This window comes from Colobus angolensis, unplaced genomic scaffold (assembly GCF_000951035.1).
Source record: "Colobus angolensis palliatus isolate OR3802 unplaced genomic scaffold, Cang.pa_1.0 Scaffold17, whole genome shotgun sequence".
Lineage (NCBI taxonomy): Eukaryota > Metazoa > Chordata > Mammalia > Primates > Cercopithecidae > Colobus > Colobus angolensis.
The window spans coordinates 8,229,820-8,243,140 of record NW_012114821.1 but is presented as its reverse complement, the minus strand read 5'-3'; positions in this window follow the sequence as shown (position 1 = coordinate 8,243,140).

The following is a 13,321-nucleotide window of genomic DNA, read 5'->3' as shown; positions in this document are numbered from 1 at the left end:
GTCATAATTCTATACCATGTACATATCCTGAATTATAAGGTAAGACAGATGGAATCAGGGTTCACATCAGCTGTTTGATCTCAAAGTACTCAATTCACAAGATAAATTCTATTTCTTTACCTAAAAAATATAAAAACTGGCTGAGTTAGGTGAACCCTTAGCAGGTCTAGCGTACGTTAAGAGTCATCTAAGTTATGGGCCAGCTGCCTCGGGGCAGTCCTGCCTAGGGAGAGCATGAAGGACCAGTCATAGATTGAAAAGAAGTAGCAAAGCTGGAGTCAAGGAAGTTCATAGTAGTAGATGTTGACATAGTAGAAATGGATAGGGGAAAATATTCCATGCTCAGCTTATGACTAGTAACCAAAATGCCACATTTTGGGGTGTTTAGCAGCCTGCTTGTGGCAACAGTTGTGTGGCCTTATAAAATACAAAATTGGAAAGATTCTAAATTTCCATTAAAGGTTTACAATTCTATTTATACATTTTTCTTGAAAGCAGATATACATCATTGACAAAAATAAATAGCAACCTCAGGTACAGGCCCTTTATTGAAAGCTTGCATGAATCACAGCCATCTCATAAAATCATAGCACCGTTGTTATGATACTAATATAAACATCTTTTAATGTCTGCTGCCCCTAATTCGCATAGGTAATTGACAGCTCATTAGAAATGATGAAAGCATAATTATGAAAACAAGTCTAGAAGAAAGGACAAAGCCTCGACTGATGAATTATATATTGCTAAGTGTGTGTTTCATTTTATATTATGGGCTTGTTATTACGCACATTAATTAAATTATTTTCCCTCTAAAACCCTCACTCTAAGGAATCAGAAAGTGAAGTGCAAATACATACAAAAAATATTAAACAGTATACGCATAGCCAGGCAGAAAATCAAAGTCTCAATTTAAATTTACCACCATGTCATCAAGTTCAGGATACAGTAATGCTGTAAAATTTAGCTGGAAATTCAGAATTTCAGCTTAATAACAAAGTGCTTTAAACTTTACCTTAAAGATTAAACATGTCTGTTAACTTTAAAGGTCTGCTAACTTCCCTATGAAGTTATAGATATCTCCTCATGAACTTAAAGATATCTCCATTAACATAATATCTATACCATATGTTGGATCAATGTATCTAGTTATGTATTTATTCATTTAATGTATAATTATTAAAAGCCTAACTGTGGCTAACAATCCTGAATGAAGTAAAAATAAAAATATAAGATTTATAGATTCAGGAGTGTCTCATTAATGTATAAATAACTTTAAAAATGACAGAGACAATTACCCACAAGATACGAAAATGGGCAATATATGAACAAATAGTTCACAGAAGAATAAATGTTTGCCATTAAACTTAAAAAAGGCATGTTGTAGTGTATTTTTCCTCTAATATGAAAAGAATGCAAATTAAAAGTATACTGAGAAAACCGTTCACATCTGGAAGTGGTGGAGTAGCTCCTAGTGGGTTTATCATCCCTTAGATAACTTCGTACACTCTTAAAACATAAAATGGAAACCAATTACAGACACAGAGGAGTGATGACATTAGGCAGAAACTAGAGGAAACTCTAACCTTAGAAAAGAGGCACTTCTAAGTCTTTGCTATTGTGAATAGTGCCGCAATAAACAACCCAAATGTCCATCAGTGACAGACTGGATTAAGAAAATGTGGCACATATACACCATGGAATACTATGCAGCCATGAAAAAGGATGAGTTTGCGTCCTTTGTGGGGACATGGATGCAGCTGGAAACCATCATTCTTAGCAAACTATCACAAGAAGAGAAAACCAAACACCGCATGTTCTCACTCATAGGTGGGAACTGAACAATGAGATCACTTGGACTCGGGAAGGGGAACATCACACACTGGGCTTATCATGGGGAGGGGGGAGGGGGGAGGGATTGCATTGGGGAGTTATACCTGATATAAATGATGAATTGATGGGTGCTGAGGAGTTGATGGGTGCAGCACACCAACATTGCACAAGTATACATATGCAACAAACCTGCACGTTATGCACATGTACCCTAGAACTTAAAGTATAATAAAAAATAAATAAATAAAAAATAAATAAATAAAAAAAAAAAAAAGAAAAGAGGCACTTCTTTCGATGATTCTCGGACTGAGGGTAGCCTCTCTCCGGGTATGAGGGGTACCTAGAACTTGAAGAGAAACTTGAAATCTTTCTGGTTTTAAAAACTAGAGGACAGGGTTCTAGGCAATGACAGCATCTGGAACATGTGGTGAATATTGCATAAATGAGACAGCTAGAGAGAAAAAGCTTTGAATTCTGCATACAGCGTCTGCCCAAAGCTCTCACTGATTTTTGAACTACACATGTATGGGGCAGATTTTTAGCATTCCAGCTAAGGTTAAAACATATATTTCAACGATTGCCCTGTGAAGTAGAGAGCTAGAGGTTGAGTTCAGTCGAGTTACCTGACTGCTTGAGAAAGCAAAGCAAAGCAAAAGAAAAACAAAATTAATAGTGTTGAGAGGAACGTAACAGAATCTCTAAAATATATTGTTCACGAGACTTAAGATACAATTTTAAATTATCCAAATTGTTAGATATATGAAAAAGAGGAAAATATGACTCATATACAAGAGACAAGAAAGAAAGATCAACCCTGAAATGACAGGTGATAAAATACGCAGATGATGATTTTAAAGCAGCTATTGTAATCATGCTCAAGAATAATAAAAAAGATGCTCATGGGGAATAAACAAGTAATAAATCTTAGTAAAAAAACAGAAACTGTAAAGAATAAAATGGGAATTCTGAAAATGAAAAATACATTTGAATTTTTAAAAATATATATGTACATTATTTTAATGTAGTTACTAACATTGAAATTTAAAAAAGAATCAGTGAACTTGAAGATAGATTAATCTATACAAATTATTCAATTGGAAGAATTGTGAGCAAACATATTATACACATCTCTTTCCTATATATGTATATATACACACATATACATATACATATATACATTATATGTGTATATATACACACATACGTATATACAGTATATATGTATCTATATACACATACACATAAATGTATCTGTATACACATATATAATTAACACATTTATACCTATGTATATGTAAAGATATATTTGCATATGTGCATATACACACATGTGCATTATATATACACACATAGGCATATATATTATTGATCCATATGTACACATGTATTATAGTAACTATATATACACATATGTATATAATGTATACATCGTTCATATTTACATTTGGGTTAGATACATAGATACATGTTTATATATGGGTTACATAGATACATGTTTATATAGATACATGCTTATATATGGGTTCATAATGTATATATATACACATAAATAATTTATATGTGTGTGAAAGAACTAATGCTGTATATATGTTTACATATAGAAATGTGTAAATATGTGCATGCAGAATTCAGAGCCTTTTCTCTCTAGCTTTCTCGTTTCTGTATACACACACATATACACATATATACACATATCTATATGTATGTGTGTATGTACATATTCAATTGGAAGAATTGTGAGCAAATATACACACACAAACACACACACACGCATATGTCAGAGTCTCAGTGATATGTGGAACAGTATCAAAAATAGCATATTTATAACTGAAGTTCCAGAAGAAAAGGAAGTAAAAATGGGTCAGAAGGAAATTTCTTTTTCATTTTTTTAAATTATACTTTAAGTTCTGGGGTACATGAGCAGAACATGCAGGTTTGTTACATAGGTATACACATGCCATGGTGGTTTGCTGCACCCATCAACCTGTCATCTACAGTAAGTCTTTCTCCTAATGCTAACCCTTCCCTAACCCTCCACCCCTTGACAGGTCCCCCTGTGTGTTGTTCCCCTCCCTGTGTCCATGTGTTCTCATTGTTCAACTCCCTGTTATGAGTGAGAACATGTGGTGTTTGGTTTTCTGTTCTTGTGTTAGCTTGCTGAGAAGGATGGTTTCCAGCTTCATCCATGTCCCTGCAAAGGACATGAACTCATCCTTTTTATGGCTGCATAGTATTCCATGGTGTATATGTGCCATATTTTCTTTATCCAACCTATCACTGATGGGCATTTGGGTTGGTTCCAAGTAATGCTCACAAAGTTCTCCCAAGTAGTAGAATACAAATGTATAGATTCAACAAGTTTAGTGAACCCTAAGGAAGGTAAGTCCAAAGCTAGAAATAACATGTTCATCTTGTTAGAAATCAAAGTTAAAATTTGAAAGGATCCAGAGACTAGTGCAGTGATCCCTACAGGAGAATAGCAATAGAAATGGCTGCCAACGTCTCATCAGAAAGAATGCAGGCCAGAAGAGAGTAGAAACACAAATCTAGAAGGGCAAGAGAAGATGATCATCTCAACAAAAAATATTACGTTCATACTTTTTTTACAATTAAGGGAAAATAAGGCATTTTTCTTTATTCTTCCTTAATTGTAAATGAGCAATAAAAGGGAATTTTTACCAGCGACCTGCGGTATGTGAAATGCTATGGGAAGATTTTTAGGCTGCAGGGAAACAAGACCAGAGGGAATCTTAAATAAGGAATACAGAGTCCTAGAAATAATAAACGGGGGGTGTAAACATAGTGAATTTTTCCTTAATCTTTTCTAATATATACAGAGTTAGAAATAAAGAATAACATTGTCACTGTAGATTTATTTTGTATGCCAGTATGACATATACAACATATACAACTACTTTGTATAAAGGAGAAGGATGGTGGTAAATTAAACTTCATTATTGCATAGTTCTTATATTTCATGTATAGTGTTTAAATATTATCTCTGATATTGCATTCTCCAGAATAACCATTTAAAAATGAAAAGAATTATAGCAAAAAGAAAACTGACTAATTAAAGTGATACTGAAATAATTGCCTACACACACATTTCTGAATTTTACAGACTCTAAGCGTACTACATCTAAGTTAATTTGATACTGATTTTCACATACTTTAAAAAGTTATCAACTTTAATTTTCTCAACTAACAAAAACTAGGCAAAACTTGTTATAAACATTTTTAAAATTCTATATTGTATATTTTAATTTTTTTCTTATTAAACTGTGGCAACTTTTTTAATACAATTTTTTTATTATTTTAGGACTGAAGTATAGATGCAATTAGAAAGAAAAGAAACCCCTCTAAGTTTTGTTTTGGCTCTGACTCTTCCAGTATAAGCAAGAGGACATGGGATGTAGAAACCTTCAAAAATGATCGCTTTCATGTGTTAACTGAAACTTCTAACAAGAATCAAATGAGATAATGTAATCAAAACCGGTTCCTAGACCATTAATTTAATCACACAAGGGAAATTAATTACAAATTGAAAAGAGAGACGAATAGAGGGTTTAAAACTCACAATTGAACATGTGTTAATGCATATAGGTGTCTTAACAATCCACTAACTGAATGTCAAAGTCTAACAAAGACCCGGAAAAAGGCCAGATAATACATTGATCCAGAACTAAATTTTATAAAGTCCTTTATTGGCTTCCTGTTGTTTGGTCATTGTGCCTGAACATTTTTAAAGCATGTTGCAGCTTTACAGAACCATGAGATCCATTTTGTTTATTTATTTATTTATTTAGTTTGAGACGGAGTCTCGCTCTGTCTCCCAGGCTGAAGTGCAGTGGTGTGATCTCACTTCACTGCAAACTCCGCCTCCTGGGTTCACGCCATTCTGCGGTCTTAGCCTCCGGGGTAACTGAGACTACAGGCGCCCGCCACCACGCCTGGCTAATTTTTTGTAGTTTTAGTAGAGACGGGGTTTCACTGTGTTAACCTGGGTGGTCTGGATCTCCTGACCTCGTGATCCACCCGCCTCGGCCTCCCAAAGTGCTGGGATTACAGGCCTGAGCCACTGCGCCCAGCCGAGATCCATTTAAGTAAAAATAACACTAGCTGCTGTAACAAATGAAACCCAAATTCCAGGGACCTATTTTAATATAATAAAGATCAATTTCTTACCGAGGCAGAGTCTGATGCAGTTGTATTTGTCTGGGCAATTCTTCTCCATAGCTTCCTTCCAGGTGGTGAAGTCAGTGAGGATGGCCCCTTCCACCAAGTGGCCTTGTATCTCACTCTTCTGCATCCAGCTGCGTGGAGAGAGTGTGGAGAATCTTATAAAAACAGTGTAATAACTAGGCCTGGGAGTGGCAAACATTTTCCACTACATTTAACGGCCAGAATCGGCCCCACTCAAATACAAGAGAACTAGAAACTGTGGTCTTCTTGTGTATCTAGGTGGGGAAAAAATGATTCGTAAGCACAAAGGAATAATTCTGCCTATATTTTTACTAAAATCTTCTAGTATTGTTCTGCCATTATACAGCCATTTTATAGTTACGTATCTTTTAAGAGATATATCTTTCAAAAATGTCTTGTGCCATATCAAATCATATATTTTTTAAAAACCCGTTCTCTGTTTCAAAGCAACATGGGTTTTAGTCTAATTGTGCTCAGAAGCCAGCTGTCGTGGTTCTTGCACCATTTTGTGAACACTTGTAAAAGGAGAGTCATGCTGAATAAGAGAATATTTGTCAGAACACCCTGTTTTAGGACTGCTCACAGATTCCACTTTAATTCTACTTTTACCTACTTATTGCTGTCTAATAATAATTGATTCTGTTTTGCTACACTGTGAGGAGTTTGGTTTCAGCCTGAAACCTGAATCATTTTCCATAAGAATTTGAGTAAGATCAGCACAAATATCTTGGAGTTGTTTTTAAGTTAAAGATTTAAAAGCAATATGATTTCTTAGTGCATATGTATCTCCAAACTACTGAATATCAACTTTTTTTTAGAAGCTAAAAACAGTTGAAAAACTGTCTTAAAGCACAGCACTTAACGAAGAGGAAAACTACTACTTCTAAACTGGAGAGTTTCTGCTGTTGGAGTCTGGCAGGTTAAGTCTGCATAGCTGCTTTTCACTGTTTATGGCTGTTTTCAACGTTATTTACTACCTTGCAGGCCATCCGACATTCGTGTTGGAATGAAGTTGGGGACATTGTAGCACAGTTCTCTCAATACATGGGAAAGGGAAGAGGACCTGCAAAGTTAGACTGAGCCATGCTTTGAATAAATATCTTCATAGTTCTAGGTAAGAGCTCATCTAGACATTGCTGGAAATCCAGACACATTACCAAAGGAGTGATATGAATAAAATAATGATGATACAGTCATCTTAGAGGCATGCATTCTGCTTTACTCACATTGTGTATCTTGAAATGTTCTGATTTGCCATGCTCAGTTTCATTCATTTGCTTTAACATATACCCTTTCTACTTTGTGAGAGCAACCATTGCTTATATTCTGAGTTTTACAGCAGGAATTGGCTTTTCCCCCACTCCCAGGCTAGAGCGCAGTTGTGCAATCTCAGCTCACTGCAACCTCTACCTCCAGGGTTCAAGCAATTCTCATGCCTCAGCCTCCCAAGTAGCTGGGATTACAGGTGTGCACCACCAAACCCAACCAATATTCTGTATTTTTAATAGAGAATGGGTTTCGCCACATTGGCCAGGCTGGTCTTCAACTCCTGACCTCAAGTGATCCTCCCACCTCGGCCTCGCAAAGTGCTGGAATTACAGGCATGAGCCACCTTACCCAGCCTGGTGACTAATTTTTTTGTATCCAGCGGTAGACCACCTTGAGCTCTTGCTGCTCTGTAGGTCTTCAAATACTCTGATGCCCTATGTTTCTCCTCCTCTTGTCCACCCTTCCCCAACCTAGAATAACAATGCATGCATAAGTTTGTTCCTACATTTTTTCAGTTTTTATTATATCATAAATTTCACCCCAAGACATGTTAGAAGGTGGTAGAATATTAATTAAGAGCTGAAGATTATGAATTATAAAGTCTCACTTTGGAATTCTGACTCAAATGCTTATTGATTGATTAGTTATTAGGCTAGCTTGAAAACATCCTAGAGTTCAGTTCCTTAATGTAAAGCAGAACAATAACAGCGAGCTCTTACATTTACATAGAGCATTTAATGAGATCATCCATCTAAAGCGAGGTCAACAGATTTAGCAAATAAAACTACAGGATGTCCAGTTAAATTTCAATTTTAGATAAACAACATTTGTTTTTGTTGTTGAAAGAGTGCATTAATTTTCTACATTTGACATAACAAATTAACACAAACAGAGTGGCTTGAAACAACAGACATCTCCTCTCCCATAGTTCAGGATTTTACAGGTCCAAAATGAAGATGTCAGAAGGTTTGGTTCCTTCTGAGCCTGTGACGGATAATCCATTTCAGGCCTCCCTCCTGGTTTCGAGTGGCTGCTGGGAGTCCTCGGTGTCCCTTGGCATGCAGATGCTTCACTCCGAATTGCCTCGACGTTCACATCGTGTGTGTGTGTGTGTGTGTGTGTGTGCTTTCCCTTTTTCATAAGGACACTCACCATTACATTTAGGGCCCTTTCTATTTCCAGCATGACTCATCTCCAGAACCTTAATTACATCTGCAAAACCTTTTCCTGTGAAAATAGGTCATTTTCACAGCTTCCAGGTGCTTACACCATGAACATATCTTTTTTCAAGGCCATTACTCAAGTCACTATATATATGTATCAAATACTGCATAGGATATATGTAAGCTAAAACTGCTGCTTTCCTGTCTTTTATTTGTTAAACTAAATATAATGTTCTGAACTCGATACCTAAAACTTAGTAATAGCTAAAATGAATGAATAACTGTAGATGTTTATTAAAAATATAATTTGTTTTAATAGAAATACAGTATTCATAACTACTAAAATTAATATATTTCATGCCATACTTATTTACAATTTTCATGTTTTAGGAAACAGATTAAACTTAACTTTTGGGTCAGTCATCGTTAATGTAGTAAACATATTGCATTGCAATGAACTACCCTGCTTTAATATGGAGAGAAAGTCTTTGCCTTTGAGTAACTTATAATTTAGTGAGAAAATATGCAAATATCTACATTTAAAATACAATTCTGTTTAAGAAATCTACTATTCACCCCCATCTCAATATAAGAAATAATGGAAACTCATAGAATGATTAATGCAGGGAGACGTGAACAAAATGTCGGGAATAAGGTAACAATTATGTCCCTTTATAGAGAATTCCTAAACTGCCAATATTGTTATTGAAAAGGAAATAAAGAAAGAGCATGAGAGAGGAATAGAGAGGAATAGAAAGAGAATAAAGGAAAGATCTTAGTTCTCAAGGTATTTTTCATAAACTTTAAACATGTTTCTGTATTCTTTTAGTTTTTCTCTGTGGAAAAGTCTGGAAGGTAACCTGGACGTATAATCTACAAGACAAAGCTCTTGTTTAATCACTCATCCCACAGTTGCTGGACTGTTTCTCATGAAGAACCTTAATTTTTATATTATCATCTCTACAATGAACTAAAACTTGTAAGATTCCTCTTTGTATCTTATTGAAATAATACATAACTTATTATGTTTTTCTTTAATGACAAAATGGTGATGCCTTTCTTGTTTTTTTCCTCTGCCGCCTTTTTATAGACTCATTATTCAGATGTCAAAGTATCACCCATGTTCTCTTGTACAACTGGAGATTTAATTTAAAATATCTCTGGATGGATGTGCATGTTTTATGTCAAAACATTAAAAAGAACCAGCTGCTAGTGAGAGCAGCAGTTTTATATTTATATTTAAGTCTTTACTCCATTTTTAGTTAATTTTTGTGTATGGTGAGAGATAAGCGTCTGGTCTCATTCTGCATGTGAATATTCCATTTTCTCATCATTTATTGAGAATGCTTTCCTTTCCTCCTCATTTTTACTTGACACCTTTGTCAAAAATCAGTTAGCCCTAGATGTGTGGGTTTACTTCTGTGCCCTCTATTCTGCTCCATTGGTCTGTGTGTTCTTTTTATTCCAATACCATGCTATTTTCATTACTATAACTTTGTAGTATGAGGCCAACAGTTTTGTTCTTTTTGCTCAAGATTGCTATGGCTATCCTAGGTCTTCCATGATTCCATACAGATTTCACGATATATATATTTTTTCTATTTTTTAAAGAATGTCATTGGGATTTTGATAGAAATTGCATTGAAGTCGTAGGTCACTCTGGGTAGTATGCACATTTTAGCAATATTGTTCCATGGATGGTGTGTCTCTCTGTGTGTGTGTGTGTGTGTGTGTTTGTGTGTGTGTGTTTCTTCAATTTCTTTCATCAGTGTTTTACAGTTTTCATCTTAAAGATCTCTCACCTCCTTGGCTAAATTTCTTCCTGCTCCTGTAAAACTGTAAAATGGATTGTTTTCCTGATTTCTTTTCCACATAATTCTCTAGTGGCATAATGAAACTACTGATTTTGTATGTTAATTTTGTATCCTGCCACTTTACTGAATTTTTTAATTAGTTGTAGTAGTTTTCATGGAGTCCTTGCAGTTCTCCATAAATAAGACTGTTTAATCTCCAAACAGGGTTAATTTGATTTCTTCCTTTATAATTTGGATGCCCTTTATTTCTTCCTTTTGCCTAATGTTTCTGGCTAGGACTTCCAGCAGTATGTTGAATAAAAGTGGGGAAAGTGGACATCATTGTAATATTTCAGAACATACAGAGAAAGTGTTCAGCTTTTCCCATTCAGTATGATGTTAGCTATAGATTTGTGGTTACCAGAGAATGGGAAAAGGAGGCTGAAAGGGAGATAATGAGGGATTGGTCAACAGGTACAAAGTTATAGTTAGATAAAAGAAGTTAAGGTCTAGTGGTCTATTGCATAGTAGAATTACTAGCGTTAAAAAGAATGCATTTTTGTTTGTTTGTTTATTTTGAGACAGAGGCTCTCTCTGTCACCAGGCTAGAGTGCAGCAGTGTAATCTCGGCTCACTGCAACCTCCACCTCCTGTGTTCAAGTGATTCTCCTGCCTCAGCCTCCTGAGTAGCTGAGATTACAGGTGCTCGTCACCATGCCCAGCTAATTTTTATGTTTTTAGTAGAGACAGGGTTTCATCATGTTGGCCAGGATGGTCTTGATCTCTTGACCTCATGATCTGTCCACCTTGGCCTCCCAAAGTACTGGGATTATAGGCATGAGCCATTGCACCCAGCTGTATTGTATGCTTTTAAATAGCTAGAAGATAGGCTTTCAGATGTCATTATGAAGAAATAATAAGTGTTTAAAGTGATGGTTTAAATCAGTTACACTGATTCGATCATTGCATAATTTATGCATGTGCCACATCTCACACTGTACTCAAGAAATATGCACAATAAAAAATCTTAGCCAGTCTGATGAGGCAATGTTGTTTTTCTTACATTCTTCAAACTCCCATTCGAATGCCATCTGTTTTCGAGACTGTCTCCTAAACTTGCCTATTCTAATTGTTCAATCCCTGTCCTACGGTACCATTACACAGGCCTGTGGTTGTGCTGTGACTGTTATTCCACTTCATGACTCTAACCTGCTGTCCTCCGGCAATGGACCTGGCATTCCTGTGGAGCTATATCTGTGTTTTATTTACTTTTGTTTCCCATGAGTTTAGCCTAGTACCTGCATGCAATAGCCACCAGGGAATATTAAATGGATTAAAATTATGACTTCTTCAAATATTTGCTTAATAAAGCTATCATTCATAGCATAAATGTGCCTATACCACCATTGGCCTATTACTGTTATGCAGAATCTCAGTTGAATATACTTTGGTCAGATTTTAAGTCCTCATGTTAATGGATCCATAGGTTTAGACCTCTTGCATCAGTTGAAATTTCTCCACCTAGAGATCACAGATGCTGGGCCTCACTTCAGCAAATGCTCTTACCAGAGAAAGCAAGAACCATGGATCAGGAGTAAGATGATCTCACTGTCAGTCCAAGTTTACTATTACAATAACAACCAAAAATGAAAATCCTAAAAATATGGGGTAGACAGTGACTTCTCTATGCAGAGATGTAGATTTCCTTTATTTTTCTTTAACAGCTTTATTGAAATATAATGAAAACACCATAAACTGTACAAATGTAAACTCTACAATTTGATATGGTCTGACATAAACATACATTTGTGAAACAGTGTTGTGATCAGACAGTGGACATACTAATTACTCATAAAAGTTTATTTTCATCGATTTGTGTATCTATCGATTTCTAATATTAACAAAAACCTCTCTGTGACTGTATATCATAATCAGAGAACAGATAACCTGACCATAGGTAATTATGCATTTGAATATATTTCACTTTCTCATATTTGCAGATTCTCTCATTATCTGTTGTATGTTATTCTTTATGAAGAATCTGTAGGGGAAGAATTTGAAGGATGATTTAAATAGGCTTTGTATTTGACCTTTCCTTATGAAGAGCTGTTGCAGCTTCCGCTGAAATCTTCCCATTACTCTGTTAAGTTTAGGCCTAATTAAGATCCTAACCTCCTAAATAAATCACGTATATGTTAATTTCTATTTCACAAGGCTAGAGCTGAAACAATCTCCTATCGTTTTAAGTTATTTAATATCTGCTAAGATGTTCTATTTCCCTCTTTTATTCATCTGCTATGTTTTACTTCTCATTTTAAACTCAATTCAGAGGCTTCCCCTCTCACTGGGAAACGTTCCTGAATGTCTTCACCCTCCCCAACCTCCGTAAATAGACGCATGTTCTTTCTTGTGTTTCTTCAGATTAACTTTTTCTTCCATCTGATAATTTAAAGGTGTTGTATAGAAATTTCCTGTGTACAGGCGGGTGCGGTGGCTCAAGCCTGTAATCTCAGCACTTGAGAGGCCGAGATGGGCGGATCACGAGGTCAGGAGATCGAGACCATCCTGGCTAACACGGTGAAACCCCGTCTCTACTAAAAAAATACAAATAACTAGCCAGGCGTGGTGGCGGGTGCCTGTAGTCCCAGCTACTCGGGAGGCTGAGGCAGGAGAATGACGTGAACCTGAACCCGGGAGGCGGAGCTTGCAGTGAGCTGAGATCCGGCCGCTGCACTCCAGCCTGGGCGACACAGCAAGACTCCCTCTCAAAAAAAAAAAAAAAAGAAAGAAATTGCCTATGTACTTATCTTTCATATTAGTCTGGGAATTCCCCACGGTGAGGGCTGTATCTGATCCACCTTGTGAATCCGGGGTTTGACACACTATCAAACCCAGTGAGCTCAATGAGTGATTCGTGGCGGGGATGAAGTAGAATCCCCTCAAAAAATAAACTTTGATTTAAAAAATGTCCAAAACATAAACACTGTGGCAATAAGTAGTCTAAGACCAGGAAAAAAAGTTGCTATATTCTCAAAGAATATTCATGTAGTATCTTTCACATAC